Genomic DNA, 16594 nt, shown 5'->3' on the forward strand with positions numbered 1-16594 from the left:
AACAATACAAGGAGAGACAAGAAACTGCACTTTTAATGCTTTCAAATAAACAATATACAATTGCATGGATTATTCTTGAATTGACCAAAGTGTGTAGAGGGAGAAGGTTACATAAAAAATATACCTTTTAAAAATGTATGTTAAATATACAGAATTGTTCTATAGTCTAATGCAATTACATCAGATTTGACTTCAAATTACAGAAGAATTAAGAGTAATCCCTTTAATTAAATGACAGTATTTAGATGACTTGGTAATTAATTACACCCAACACTGTATAACTAATTAAAATGTAAACATACGCATTGACTCGAGCAACTATTTTCTCCCTAGCTAACTCTAGTTGTCCTTCGCTGCTGCAGCCGATATTTAAAAAATAATAATATGTCTTCTTACGCTTGCAGAAGCTGGTGAGAAATATGCAGACCTCTTTTTGTCTGGCGCTGTTACCATGGTGACTCATAATATCTGCACTCCATTGATAATGGCTTTTTATAGTGGTGGTGCACGCGCTTAACTCAGAGTCAGTCAACTCAGAGTTGATTGAACTAACTAATTTCCGCTGTTCTGTAACCGAAAACTCAGAGTTTCCCATCTCAGGGTAAGTCAACTCAGTTGAACCTCCTTTCTGAAACAGGCCCCAGGGGCCCGTTCTTCGTACGTCGCTAACTCAGTTAGCTGGATTTGATTGTTGGAGATTTGGCATGATCTTGGATTGTTTGGTTCTTCGACGCTCATCCTGGACTTGCTGTCATAGCAACAGGTGAGCTCGGGAGCAGGCTTATTTCATGTTAACAGGATTAGATCCCGGCTTTATAAGCGGAGGTGATACGGGAAGTCTTTCGCAGCCATGTCTTGTCCGTTTTTACGACAAGAACCTGTCGCTGAAGGTGGTCTCACGCTGCACAATCCACTGCCGCTTTCTGAGCATGCAGCCTGACATCAAACAATTCACCATTTACCTTGGAGAAGCGAGTCCAGAATATATCAAATAATACAAAAAGTAATGTAATCAAAAAGTATGCAGTTGACTGATTAAAAATATCTTAGATGGTGTGTGACTCCATGTCCTACATCACAAATGTGGAAGCAAAATGGCCTGGTTCTGTGCATGACTCCAGGATTTTCAGAGAGTCACATTTATGCACATTATTTGAACGTGGTAAGGAAATATTTTATATCAAGCTCACTGTATTACATACATTTATTCTGAGCCTAACAAAACTGCATTTTTCCAGGTGCTTACGACGGGATCCTGCTTGGTGACAGGGGCTATACCTGCAGGCAGTATTTCATGACGCCATTCCCTGACCCAAACCCGTTTCAATGCAGCTCTAGCCAGGACAAGGGCACGCATTGAAATGACCTTTGGGCAACTAAAGGAAAGATTTCAGTGTCTGAGGGTTGCACCTGACAGGGCCTGTGACATTATTGTTGCATGTGCCATACTCCACAATAGTGCCACCATCAGAAAGGAGAGGACCCCTGTGGTGGAGTTGCAGCCTGATGATGACCTCCAGCCAGTGCACTTGGACCAACCTAGTGGCAGAGCTGCACGGGACAGAATTGTGGAACACCATTTTTTCTTTATTTTTTTCAAAACAAAAACCTTCATTAAATGAATAGAAGACAAGACAACATGCTTAGTTCCTTGAGTTTTATTTCAATTATTCTTTGTCAAGAAAAGCCAATGATGGTCATCTTTTGCCTGCAATAAGATTTATTGTTATCCAAGGTCAGCAATAGTACTCTGTGTGAAATAGTGTATTTAGCACTTACTCTGAAGTTCCTTTTGAAGCAACTCAATCTCTAGTGCCAGTTTTTTCTTCTTTAAGGTGTCAAGTTCTATTTCTCCCCTTCATTTTTCTGTTTTTTCAGGTCAAAATACAAAATTTTCTGTTGTAGATTCCGTTTATATACGGATATCACCCTGTGCCATGTTTGGATAAAAAGAATAAAAAAATAAAAAAAAATAAAAAAGAACTGTCAACACAAGCCTCATGCAACAAAAATAAAAAGTACAAGTAGGTTACTACACTGCCCACCTCTGTATCACTTTGTGCAGTAGGCCTTTCCTCCTGCAACTCATATTGCAGTCAGAAATAATATGTACACAAGTTACTATAAATGAAGTAAAGTTATTTATGCACTTACAAGTACTTCCTCCAAAGGACAGTCATCTGAGAGGGTTTCTTCACTGTCCTGTGCAATGGAAACAAATGGGCATTACAAAGTGTTGCACTTTCTTCCCTTTTGATGTAAAGTTAGAAAAAGTCCACTTACTGCACATATTTCAGCCACTACTTTCTTGGGAACAGGTACAAGTGTTGGTGTATTATGTAAAACTGCACAAAAGAGGAAACACAATGGCATTACAATGAACTACACTATATGAACAAATGTGATCAGTAACTCATGGCAAAATATTCTTACATTAAGTTCAGCAGTTTTCACCTTCACAAGTCAAAGCAATTGATCACTACTCAATATTTAACAGCTGAAATTACTGTACCAGCCATTTGGATTATATAGGCCTACTTAATTTAATGCGGCAAAAAAAAAGATATATTTTACAGTGTAGCAAGATCATTTAAAGCTCATTTACCAGTAATGAAGGTGTTGCTGCTACTGGTTCCTGGCTGTTGGTCTGAGGAAGAGCTGCCCCCAGGGATGCCCTCCACAATGGGTCGGTTCACATTTAACCCCAGGGCCAGCTCTACTGCTGGGGTATAATGTGGTATAATGTGACGGAGCAGGACCACCACCTGTTTTTTTTTTTTCAGCTCAGCCTTTTTCTTGGTTGCTGTTATAAACAGACAAACACATTTAACGGTGCTTTTCTTTTGTAAAAGAGACAAAGAACAGTAGAAGTAGAAAAGATTACCATTTTGAAGAATATTCTTGTACTTCCCTTTTACTTGTTCCCATGTTCTAGTGCAGTGTTCTTCAACCCTGCTCCCGGAGGACCCCCAACACTGCTGGTTTTCTTTGTCTCCCTAATCAAACACACCGGATTCAATTCATCAACTCATTATCACATGGGTTAATGAGCTGATGAGTTGAATCAGGTGTGTTTGATTAGGGAGACAAAGAAAACGTGCAGTGTTGGGGGTCCTCCAGGAGCAGGGTTGAAGAACACTGTTCTAGTGGGTCCTGAGGTGGCTCTGACATTAAGCAATTATGAAATGATTAAAATACAAGAATATACACTGTAATAAGTGATATAACCATAACATGGAACACTTACGCATTTCATTTGTCTGCTACTTTTTGCCAGCCCTCTCTCCTGGCTTTTGCACACTTTGAGGTGTTCCCTGGCGTTTTAATTAAGGTTTCATATTCTGCATAACCTTCAATAACTCTTGCTCTGCTGCGGAGAAAAACTGTGCGCGCTCTTTGGCCATGGTGAGCAGCCAATAGCAGCGTTGCTGATCAATGTTTCTACTATCGATACATATCCCCTTTTAAACCAGCGCATGAACGCGCAGTTATCTCAGATAACTCAATCCAGCTATACTAATCATAACTGGCAGGTGTGTTCGAAGAAACGAATTAGTCAGATCATGATTAGGCCGATGATATCACCTTGGATGTCTCATAATTTGATCTTGGATGTTTCAAGCAACGTACGAAGAACGGGCCCCAGTTGCTATGACAGCAAGTCCAGGATGAGCGTCGAAGAACTCAGTTAGCTGGATTTGATTGTTGGCAATTTGGCATGATCTTGGATTGTTTGGGTCTTCGACGCTCATCCTGGACTTGCTGTCATAGCAACTGGGGCCCGTTCTTCGTACGTTGCTTAAAACATCTGAGATCAAACGAGACATCCAAGATGATATCATCGTGCTAATCATGATCTGACTAATTTGGTTCTTCGAACACACCTGCCGGATATGATTAGTATAGCTGGATTGAGTTAGTGAGATAATTGCGCGTTCACGCGCTGGTTTAAAAGGGGATATGTATCGATAGTAGAAACATTGATCAGCAACGCTGCTATTGGCTGCTCACCATGGCCAAAGAGCGCGCTCAGTTTTTCAACGCAGCAGAGCAGGAATTTTTACTGGAAGGGTATGCAGAGTTTGAAAAATATAATTAAAACGCCAGGGAACACTGGGAATCAAAGTGTGCAAAAGCCAGGAGAGAGGGCTGGCAAAAAGTAACAGACAAATTAAATGCGTAAGTGTTCCATGTTATGGTTATATCACTTATTACAGTATATATTCTTGTATTTTAATAATTTCATAATTGCTTAATGTCAGAGCCACCTCAGGACCCACTAGAACATGGGAACAAGTAAAAGTGAAGTACAAGAATATTCTTCAAACTGGTAATCTTTTCTACTTCTACTGATTAGTCTCTTTTAGCAAAGACATTTTAAATGATGTGTTTGTCTGTTTATGGTTATCTGCAACCAAGGAAAAGGCGGAGCAGAAAAAAACAGGTGGTGGTCCTGCACCCCCACGTTATACCCCGGCAGAAGAGCTGGCCCTTGGGCTAAATGAGAACCGACCCATTGTGGAGGGCATTCCTGGGGGCAGCTCTTCCTGTGATTTCGCTCGATTGCTCCTGTCTGCCTCGCTGTCTGCTGTGAGTTTGTCTGCTTCGGTGCTGTAAGCTCCGTATTAGCCTCGTATAGCCTCGTATTTCCTTGTTTTGAACCATCATTTACTACAATTTCTAGTTGTTTATACTACTACTAAATACAGCTTACCCAACATCGCTGGCTTCCGTTACTACTAACACAACACGCTGGTAATTCGCTAGCCTGTTAGCGCCACCCGTGCGCTCAGCTATTTTTATTTTTTTATTTTCTCTCGCGCCTTTGAGTTCATAAAAGCTCAGGTGAGTAAGAATCACTCAACAAACACGGTGAGTAATGTCTTGTCCTGTTATTATCATGCGTCGCGTCTGAATGCGTTGTTGTTTTTGGAGCTCTATCGATTTGATTTATAATTCTTGATTTTTCTCTTTAAACTCGCTTACAACGAAGATTTTCTACTTTTCCTCACTGAGAAGCACTACTGCTCAAACCTCATTGTAACAACGCGGACTGTTGAGCAGACGCGTCTCAAGCCTATTAGTGATCCAACGCTGCATACTCTTAAAGGTTACGTCCGTGGATCACGGCTGAACGCGTCTTCTCCACACTCACTTATAAACAAACATTTTTATTTTTTTTTTCGCCTATCGTGCGTCTACTCTACACCCCTACCACTAAAAAAAAAAAACTAAAAAACCTCATAGTTACAACGCGGACTGTTGAGCAGACGCGTCTCAAGCCTATTAGTGATCCAACGCTGCATACTCTTAAAGGTTACGTCCGTGGATCACGGCTGAACGCGTCTTCTCCACACTCACTTACAAACAAACAAACTTATAATATAAATTAGTATTAATATTGATAGCATCACTGGTAGCTTCGTTGCTAACTCACTGTCCATCTGTTAAAATGGCGAATATATCAGATGTAAGTAGTCTACCGTTTGGTGCAGGTGAGGACACATTTGAGCTGCACGCACTGCAGTCTGAGCTGGAAGCTGTTGAGAAACAGATCCACAACCTTTTATTGAGACAGGCCGAGCTGAGAGACCGGTGTTTGGCTCTTGAAACATCACGTGCCGATGCACACAAATCAGTGTTTAACGTTACTAACCCGCTGACTCCGACCGCGTCTACTCCGTGCGTTCCTCAGCATCGGTCGCAATCAGCCATGGTCTCGTTCACTCCGGCTCCAACACGCCACCACGAAGCCTGGGTGGTTCCGCAGCGGAAGACGCGAGTCAGGTTTAGACCAAGACTTTCTCCGACCCTCCCGGTTTTCGAGTTATCCACACAAAACCGCTTCTCCCCTCCACGCGAAACAGAACACGATGCTGTGATCATCGGCGATTCCATCGTTCGGCACGTACACGCTACGTTAGGTAAAAGTAAGGTGCAAAGTCACTGCTTTCCTGGTGCTCGTGTTTCTGAAATCGCTGCTCGCGTTCCCGAGATCCTGAACGGTGACGAGCGCGTCGGAACTGTGGTCCTGCACGCGGGAGTGAACGACATCAGGCTGCGCCAGACGGAGATTCTGAAGAAAGACTTCAGGAATCTATTCGATACGGTACGCAGCACATCGCCTGAAACAACGATCATTGTGTCAGGACCGCTTCCCACGTACCGACTAGGGCATGAAAAGTTCAGCAGATTATTTGCGCTAAATGAATGGTTAATGTCATGGTGTAATGAGCAGAAACTGCTCTTTGTAAATAATTGGAATCTGTTTTGGGAGCGTCCTAGGCTTTTCCGTGCTGATGGCTTACACCCAAGCAGATTCGGAGCGGCTCTTCTGTCAGATAACATCTCTAAAAAGTTAAATACCCTTTGACTAGTAACCAAAAGTCCAAATCATAGTCTCTGCTGCTCCAATTCAACTGATATAAATACTAGTGTAGAACATTGCATAGAAACCGTGTCTATTCCTCGTTTAGTGAGATCAAATAATAAATCTAATGCAGGATCTAGGAAAAATCTAATTGTTATTAAAACAGAAAATGTTGCTATTAGTAAACAAAAACTATTTCTAAAGCTAGGTCTTCTAAACATTAGATCACTCACACCTAAGGCAGTTATTGTAAATGAAATAGTCACAGATAATAGCTTCGATGTACTTTGCCTTACTGAAACCTGGCTTAAACCAAATGATTATTTCGGTATTAATGAGTCTACTCCTCCTGGATACTGTTATAAGCATGAGCCCCGTCTGATTGGTCGTGGCGGAGGTGTTGCAACCATTTATAGAGATATTCTAAATGTTACTCAGAAAACGGGTTATAAGTTTATTTCATTTGAAGTACTTGTACTAAATGTTACGCTCTTAGATGTTAGAAAAACATCACTATTATCTCTAGCCTTGGCTACCGTATATAGACCGCCAGGGCCTTACGCTGATTTCCTAAAAGAGTTTGCAGATTTTCTCTCAGACCTATTAGTCAATGTCGATAAAGCATTAATTGTTGGAGATTTTAACATACACGTAGATAATCCAAATGATGCGTTAGGAGCTGCGTTTACAGATTTATTAAATTCATTTGGGGTCAAGCAAAACGTCATCGGACCAACACATCGTCTTAATCATACACTCGATTTAATTATATCACATGGAACCGATCCAACCGATATAGATATCATTCCACAAAGTGATGAAGTCACTGATCACTACATGGTAACTTGCATATTACGTACTGCTGTAATATGTCATGCAGCGCTGCGTTATCGACCAGGCAGAACAATCCTTCCATCCACCATAGATAATTTCTCAAATTGCTTATCTAATCTGTCTCAGCTGCTGCCTGAACCCAAACAAACAGATGAACTAGAAGAACTAACTAGCACTATGAGCACCATTCTCTCTAGAACATTGGATGTGGTTGCACCTATTAAATTAAAAAAGGTCAGAGAGAAAAATAAAGCACCATGGTATAACAATACTACGCATGTTTTAAAGAGAGAAACCCGTATTTTAGAGCGTAAATGGAAACAAACTAATTTAGAGGTCTTTAGAATCGCGTGGAAAGACAGTATGTCACGTTATAAAAAGGCCCTAAAAGCGGCCAGGGCTGAGCACCTCCGCAAACTAATAGAAAACAACCAAAATAATCCAAGGTTTTTATTTAACACCGTGGCTAAACTAACAAATAAACAGACGTCACCTGAACAAAATATCCCGTTACAGTTCAGTAGTAATGATTTCATGAACTTCTTCACTGAGAAAATAGAAAGCATCAGAACCACAATTGTAAACGTTCAATCTTCAATCGCGCCTTATAATTCAGCTTCAATTATCACCCCGCAAGAACAATTACAGTGCTTTACAACTATAGAACAAAAAGAGTTAAATAAACTTATCACTTCATCTAAAACAACAACATGTTTATTAGATCCTATACCAACTAAACTACTGAAAGAAGTGTTACCTGTAGTGGAAGAGCCTCTCCTCAATATTATTAACTCGTCTTTATCTCTAGGTCATGTTCCAAGAACATTTAAACTGGCAGTTATAAAACCTCTCATTAAGAAACCACAATTAGATCATAATAATCTAGCAAATTATAGACCCATTTCAAATCTTCCATTTATGTCTAAAATATTAGAAAAAGTGGTGTCCGCTCAACTGGGCTCTTTCTTGCAACAAAATGATATCTATGAAAAGTTTCAGTCTGGATTCAGACCGCATCATAGCACTGAAACTGCGCTCGTTAAAATCACAAATGATTTACTTTTAGCTTCTGACCAAGGCTGTATCTCAATACTAGTTTTACTTGATCTTAGTGCTGCGTTCGATACTATAGATCACACAATACTCTTAGATCGACTACAAAATTATACTGGTGTTCAAGGACAAGCACTAAGCTGGTTCAAATCATACCTATCTGACCGCTACCATTTTGTCTATTTAAATGGAGAAAAATCGATCATAACTCCAGTAAACTATGGAGTGCCGCAGGGATCTGTGTTAGGCCCTCTGTTATTTTCAATATATATGATGCCACTTGGAAATATTATAAGGAAACATGGAATTAGTTTCCATTGTTATGCTGATGACACTCAAATATATATTTCATCAAGGCCGGATGAAAACGCAAAATTTTCCAAATTGACAGAGTGTGTTAAAGATATAAAAGATTGGATGACGCGTAATTTTCTTTTATTAAATCCAGACAAGACAGAGGTAATACTTATCGGTTCAAAAAACCGCCCACAAAACCTCGCACAATACAACTTTAACATCATAGGATGTCCTGTTACTTTATCCGCTACAGTAAAAGACCTGGGTGTTATAATCGATTGCAACCTGTCTTTTGAAAATCATATTTCATATGTTACAAAAACAGCCTTTTTCCACCTTAGAAACATTGCTAAGCTACGTAATATGCTATCAGTTTCTGATGCAGAAAAGTTAGTTCATGCATTCATGACCTCGAGACTGGATTACTGTAATGCCTTATTAGCTGGTTGTCCTGCATCCTCAATAAACAAGCTACAGTTAGTCCAAAATGCCGCCGCTAGAGTTCTTACGAGATCAAGAAAATATGATCATATAACACCGATTTTATCATCACTGCATTGGTTACCTATAAAGTTCCGTATTAATTACAAGGTATTGCTACTGACTTATAAAGCCCTAAACGGCTTAGCTCCAGTCTATTTAACGGATCTTCTAATCGCCCTATAATCCATCGCGCTCTTTAAGATCACTAAATTCAAGGCTTTTGGTCATACCTAGGATATTCAGAACCACCAAAGGAGGGAGAGCATTTTCACATTTGGCTCCAAAACTCTGGAATAGTCTTCCTGATACTGTTCGTTGCTCAGACTCGCTCTCCCAGTTTAAAACTAGATTAAAGTCGCATCTCTTCAGCCAGGCATTCATATAATCCCACAGTTCAAACTACAATCCGGCCTCTAGCTCATAAATGCCAGAGGAGAACTGGCCCCCGACTGAGCCTGGGTTCTCCCAAGGTTTTTTTTCTCCATTAGGTCACCTGATGGAGTTTTAGGACACCATTAGGTCACTTGATGGAGTTTTTCGGTTCCTTGCCACTGTTGCCTTTGGCTTGCTCAGTTGGGGATATTTTGGGGATATTTAATTTAATTTTATCATCAATAAATTCCTCTTGAAACAAACTTTGTTGTATTATTTAAATTGAATACTGTGAAGCTGCTTTGATACAATCTGTATTGTGAAAAGCGCTATACAAATAAACTTGACTTGACTTGACTTAAGGCCTATTTATACTTCTGCGTCGGACCTACGCCGGAGCCTCTACGCTGTAGGCAACGCGTTGGTTTTAATTTATACTTCTGCGTCGTTGTCCGCGTTGACGCGCAATTACTCATGCAGAGGGACCATGTGAAACCCGAGGGAGGGGTTCTAGCAGACCAATCACAGCGCTTGCGTCCGCGTAGAATTGACGCGTTGTTACATTTTTGGAGAGGTGCGCATCAGGGTACGCCAAAGGGTACGCGCGCTAAGCACAGCCTACGACGTAGCTACGGCGTAAGTTCGACGCAGAAGTATAAATAGGCCTTTAGACCTAAAGCCAGGGACCAGTAACAGCAACACCTTAATTACAGGTAAATGAGTTTTAAATCATCTTGCTACACTGTAAATAATTTGTTGCTGCATTAAATTAAGTATGTCTATAATCCAAATGGCTGGTACAGTATCAGCTCCGCTTATGAAGCCGGGATCTAATCCTGTTAACATGAAATAAGCTTGCGCACCTGTTGCTATGACAGCAATTCCAGGAGGAGCGTCGAAGAACCAAACAATCCCAGATCATGCCAAATCGCCAATAATCACATCCAGCTAACTGAGTTAGCGACGTACGAAGAGCGGGCCCCTGGTGCGCAAGCTTAAACCTGCTCGGGAGCAGGCTTATTTCATGTTAACAGGATTAGACTGCGGCTTCATAAGCGGAGCTGATACGGGAAGTCCAGCGCTTATGAAGCCGGGATCTAATCCTGTTAACATGAAATAAGCTTGCGCACCTGTTGCTATGACAGCAAGTCCAGGATGAGCGTCGAAGAACCAAACAATCCCAGATCATGCCAAATAGCCAATAATCAAATCCAGCTAACTGAGTTAGCGGCGTACGAAGAACGGAGAACTGAGATTTTGCGTTACAATAGTGCACTTTCTGAGATATATATTTTTTCTCGTGACTGGTGAGATTGTCGTTTACATGATTAATTTGTTGGAAACGCACACTTATTTTCGACTTGTCGGAGTCGGGCTTTAACTACAGCACAAACTGTTTGCATTGCCTTAAGATTATTTGCGAGTGGCTCTTTCCTTTACACTATTGGAGATGCGGAGAACTTGATGGAAAGTGCTGTCTGTCGTGTCATTCGGAGTTTACCTGGCGCTTTTAGGTTTAGAAAAACAGTTTTAGGTTTTTTTTGTGGCATTTCCAAGCCACTTAAAGGAGCTGTATGTAGTTTTCAGCGGCCTCTAGCGGTGATGTTTCAGATTGCAACCAATAAGTTGACAAGCGCGTGCTCGAATTTATGAGCGAGCACTGTGGATACCGGCCAGACTGAGACGCGTCACGCAACACACCAGAGAGAGCATCCCACAACATGCTAGAAACTCAGGTAAACTCCCACTGCAACGTTACAATAATAGGCTACTTTTATCAGCTTGACGTTGAACTAATGCTCCATGCTCGTACCATGATAAGAATGGAACCCTATCAACCGTGCCGAATTTTGCCACTGCAAGCACTACTTCACATTTTCTTCAGGAAATGTATACATTCTAGGTTTGTAGATAAGGTCTCTCCATGATTCAAACGCCCTGCCGATGTTGATCCGTGTTTTTTCACCCGAAGTTCATCCGATTCACGTCTGGCCTTTAATACGAGCTTCAGCAGAAAGAAAAAAACGTTTTATTGTTTTTTTTATCAATATGTGGAGTTTGTGTTGGAGTCTGTGTTGTGCTGGGAGCAGGTCGTTTCTTAGTGTTATCAGACATGTCATAAGTTGCATAAGTCATAAGTCCATGTCATAAGTTGCAGTGTCGTCGCTGTTGAGTGCAAAATCAGTAGGCTAGACGAGGCGAGAGGCTCGGGAGCGCTCCGCGCATGCAGGTGACGTCACTGGATTTCGCGGTAAATCCGACCCGGCACCTTCACATAAACATAAGAATACTTGCTTTCAGAGGTAATAGCAAAACCCGAAAAGTGGATCATTTTAATGTGATATTACAACCCCTTCACACACAGGCAATAAAAAAAGGATTCGTTTTAGTAGAAAAGCTACATACAGCACCTTTAAGACCCAATGTTGTAAAGCAGTTTTTTTTTTAAGCAGTTTTTTTTTAGGCTATCATAATTTTTTATGAAGATCATGCATTCATGACCATGCCGATTACAGTATATGTTACTCAGGCTTCACTAACGTGATTGGTACCATAGACTATAGGCTAGACCAGGGGTCGGCAACCTAAGGCACGCGTGCCAAATGCGACTCTGATACTTTCCAGACAAGTTACATACTCTCCTGTCACTTGTTTCAAGAGCTTCACTTGGTCAAAAACCAAGTGATAACCTGTACAATGTAAAATTGTCAACATCAAATGATGTACTACATATTACAGCATTGTTTCAATACAAGACATACCAATGGACTCGCGCAGCTTTCTGTCTTCTTTGGGCACCAGATGTTCCTTCCTCACCCGAAACAAAGGACTTATTCGATTAGCTTGCGTTGATATAAGGACTGGTCTTCCTTCTCTGCTGTAAAACAAGAAAGTCTCGACTTACTCTATGTGCAATTACTATTGTTCTTGAAACATAAATTAAGACAGTTATAAATAAGTTAATTTACCATACGATTCAAGTCAAGTCAAGTTTATTTGTATAGCGCTTTTCACAATACAGATTGTATCTAAGCAGCTTCACAGTATTAAATTAAAATAATACAACAATGTTTGTTTCAAGAGGAATTTATTGATTGATAAAATTAAATTAAATATCCCCAAAATATCCCCAACTGAGCAAGCCAAAGGCAACAGTGGCAAGGAACCGAAAAACTCCATCAAGTGACCTAATGGTGTCCTAAAACTCCATCAGGTGACCTAATGGAGAAAAAAAACCTTGGGAGAACCCAGGCTCAGTCGGGGGCCAGTTCTCCTCTGGCATTTATGAGCTACAGGCCGGATTGTAGTTTGAACTGTAGGAATATATGAATGCCTGGCTGAAGAGATGCGACTTTAATCTAGTTTTAAACTGGGAGAGCGAGTCTGAGCAACGAACAGTATAGAACTCTGCATAACAGTGAGGAATACTCCCATTGGTGCACAGGGTGAGTAGGTCTTTTTTCTTTAAGGCACTGATCACTGGAGGATTTTCATACAATGAGCTGGGGTGTGTGGTTCTGGTGCCTCTGGTGCCTCTTGTTGCCTGTTGTGCCACCGTCAGTTTTCGGAAGGTTGGGGCGGTGAAATCATACTTGAAGAAGATTGTTTTTGGTTCATCTTTCGTGTAGCGGAACCATTTAATCTTCTGCCAATGAACTGATTGTCCCTCCTCATCTTTTGTTCTGTTTTTGAGTATGTGGTTGGAGAGGGACTTGAAGTACAGAAAGTCCTTGTGTCCAAGTTCATGTACACTATGGGTCGTTCTTTCTTTCCATTCTCACAAGTGTGTAGTAGCCATCATGGATGGCTACTAGACATGGAGTGTGATAGTGTGCATGCTGCAGTGGAAACTGCAAGAAGAAAAGTTTCTATTTACTCCCATTTCTATTTACTCCCATACTTCTATTTACTGATGGCTACTACACACTTGTGAGAATGGCAAGAAGGAACGACCCATACAGTGTACATGAACTTGAACACAAGGACTTTCTGGACTTCAAGTCCCTCTCCAACCACATACTCAAAAACAGAACAAAAGATGAGGAGGGACAATCAGTTCATTGGCAGAAGATTAAATGGTTCCGCTACACGAAAGATGAACCAAAAACAATCTTCTTCAAGTATGATTTCACCGCCCCAACCTTCCGAAAACTGACGGTGGCACAACAGGCAACAAGAGGCACCAGAACCACACACCCCAGCTCATTGTATGAAAATCCTCCAGTGATCAGTGCCTTAAAGAAAAAAGACCTACTCACCCTGTGCACCAATGGGAGTATTCCTCACTGTTATGCAGAGTTCTATAACACTCTGACAGTGGGCAGTGAGTGAACTTTTTAGTTCAACTAAAGTGAACTAAAAAGTGAAATGTGTAATAAACAAGAGAAATTAAACTGTTTGAAATTAAATGTTAAACTGTTTGACATGAATGTGAACTCATAAATGAGAATTGAAATTAAACGGTTAGAAATGAAATGTTAAACAGTTTGAAATGATGAAATGACTATGTATACAGTATTTTAAATAAAATGAAAAGTTCTGAAGTTAGTGTTTTTAACCAATGTTTTGACCAATCATTTCTGCATTGATCAGCAGATACGCCCTATTTTTCTTTAGAAGAATTGGAAATGTTTGGTGCCAAAAAGGCGTATTTGATGTTTTTGCCATATTTTCAAGATTTTGCAAGGTTTTAGAATATGTTCATCGTGTTAATATTCCATAATATGTTCACTTAAGAACTTACTCATATAAGTATGTATGTGGTTGCAATGTTGTGGTTGAAGGTTAATAAATACAGTTGATTGAAGTGTGGTCAAAATTTTGTTTTGGCTCTCCTGTAAAGTTTGTCAAATGCCACTTACGCCCCTCTGGTTCCAAGCCCTCGATATTTGGATATTGGAATAATAAATAAAGTAGCCTATCTTAATTTTACACAATGTTCCTGTTTTTTGTGTGTGTTTTTTTTTACTGTTTTCTAAGGGTTTCTTAATTTTAGACAAGTTGACCAGCACACATTACTGTATATGCAATGCAGTATAATGCATGTGTGTCGTATGTGACATATTTTGCACACAGGTAAAGGTGCCCAATATCAGTCATTTCTAAAGTAAAAAAAAAAGTGTTTTGGAAAATAGCTCTTTATTTGATAATCATTAAAATTTGTTTTCTATACAGAGATATCGACATCGGCAAATATCGGTATCGGCCATAACAGCAATATTAATATCGGTTATCGGTATCGGCCTCAATTTTCACATCGGTGCATCACTAATTGTAATCAATACAATGCAATTAATATCAACTTTCTGACAGTGTGTGTACGAGTATACAAATATGTACGAGTATCGTACGAATTTGACAACTTGTTAAATCTTGTGAATTATTAAGACTTTCAGACTATCTTCGTACTGATTGGGCTATGGGTTTTGCGAGAAAAGGTTTAAGAAACAACAAATGCTTGATAAAATGTTTGATTTAGGGTTCGAACCAACACATGTATATACCATTGCGAATATTTGCCTTTGCAGCTGTCTGTCTCCTCCGTTTACTTGTCCTCAAACAATAATAGTCCGAAAGGTCCTTTTGGTCTTTTCAGCTGAAAAAAGAGAAAATAAAATATCATTATGTTGTTTTACATCATTCCTGTGGTAAAAGCATGGTAAGCGTTGTGGTTAATGTGCATTTACAATAAGTATCACATTAAAACTACCAATAGTGTGGTAAAAGCATGGTAAGTTTTGTGATTACTGTCTTTTTACTACACTTACCACAGTAAAACTAATGTTAATGTGGTAAAAGCATGGTAAGTGTTGTTTGTACTGTGCTTCTACTACAAATACAACTTTGGAACTAATTGTACTACTTTTAATCTGATATGAATATGATTAACTGATTTAAGGTCTTTAGGCCTATGCTCACGTCATGTGACAGGCAGTGTAACTTAATCACCCTGTTTTGAATTAGAAAGCAATAAAACGCAAAGCCTCAGTGGAGATGACAGATATAATGCCGTGACTGAACGTGAGCTAATCTGATTAATATCGACAAACAGAAAATACATTATATATCACACATTATTCGGACAGCGTATTTACTACTTACCAACATCTGACACACGTGAAGTGAACTGATGCCAAATATCGCGATGTGTTCGGAACGAGACTTCTTCAGGCTTCTAAGGGTTTGAAACTTGTTCATTAAACACATCGTTAATATAGTCCAATTTAGTCATTTAATCAAAAATATCTTCATTTGTGTTCCGAAGATGAACGAAGGGGTTGGAACAACATGAGGGTGAGGAATTACTGACAGAATTTTCATTTTCATACTTAATAATCGTGACCGCCAATAGCAGCGCTTACTGATCGTGACGTGGGCCAATAGCAAAGCAGAATCATTGTGGGAAATTCCGACTGTATTAACGAATAAAGGTACAATTTGTGTTCTTATCGTGTTTAACACATCTGTATTTGCCCGCGCGAGTATATCCAACTTCAAAAATCGCAGCTTGAATTCAATTTACAGTTACCGTCGAAGAGAAACACAGGGCTTATCTGCCCTATATAAATAACCGCCTGTACACTCTTTAGGATGTGGAGGGTAGGGCGATGAGGCTGCGAGCTACACCTATGAACCATTGAATCACTTTGCTGGCTGGTGCACCGGCTAATCGTGGTTGCCTTGATGCACTTGCTGATCTGGCCGGGTTGACACTCATCGGATGCCTTCCACAAATGGTTTTTTGACACTTTTTGCCTTGTTTCTTCATCAATTCATCAATGACACAATCAAATCATTCAATCATTTTTTATATTTACAATCTGTTCATTATTCTCTTTCAGAATGAAAGATGACATTTAAAAAAGGGTGCAGCTTGCTTTTTTGCTTTAAAAAAAATAAACAAAAAAACACAAATGGCTGGATTTTGTTTTACAAATCTATTGTTGTCATCAAATAATAGTATTAGAAAATTCCACCACATTTCCCATCGGTTTTTAATTTGTAATATTTATTTATACGTTTATTGTATTTCATTTGACTGATCAAGTCATAGATATATACACTAGACCAGTGGCCTTGGCTAAGGCAGTTGATTGGAACGAATGCCTTACATATATTAATTAATTAATTAGCAAAACTTGGACACTAAATATTTCATATTCAATTATTTTAATGATCACAATT

Source organism: Leuciscus leuciscus (assembly GCF_965113295.1).
Source record: "Leuciscus leuciscus genome assembly, chromosome: 13".
Lineage (NCBI taxonomy): Eukaryota > Metazoa > Chordata > Actinopteri > Cypriniformes > Leuciscidae > Leuciscus > Leuciscus leuciscus.